Here is a 384-nt window from a genome sequence, read left to right as displayed (position 1 = left end):
CGTTGTACTTGAACCGAACGTACGTACGTTCGCTCGAGCGAACAGCTACGGAACTTCGTTCGTTGTACTTGGACCGAACGTACGTACGTTTGTTCGAGCCAAGAGCTACGGAACTTCGTTCGTTGCTTTTGGGCCGAACGTACGTACGTTCGTTCGAGTCAAGAGATACGGTACTTTGTTCGTTGCACTTGGCCCAAACGTATGTACGTTCGTTCGAGCCTAGTGCAACGGAACTTCGTTCGTTGTACTTGGACCGAACGTACGTACGTTCGTTCGAGCCTAGTGCAACGGAACTTCGTTCGTTGCACTTGGCCCGAACGTACGTACGTTCGTTCGAGCCAAGATCTACCGAACTTCGTTCGATTCCCTTGGCCCGAACGTAGG

This window comes from Octopus bimaculoides, chromosome 11 (genome assembly GCF_001194135.2).
Source record: "Octopus bimaculoides isolate UCB-OBI-ISO-001 chromosome 11, ASM119413v2, whole genome shotgun sequence".
Lineage (NCBI taxonomy): Eukaryota > Metazoa > Mollusca > Cephalopoda > Octopoda > Octopodidae > Octopus > Octopus bimaculoides.
The sequence above is the reverse complement of the archived record's forward strand: the minus strand, read 5'-3'. Positions refer to the sequence as shown.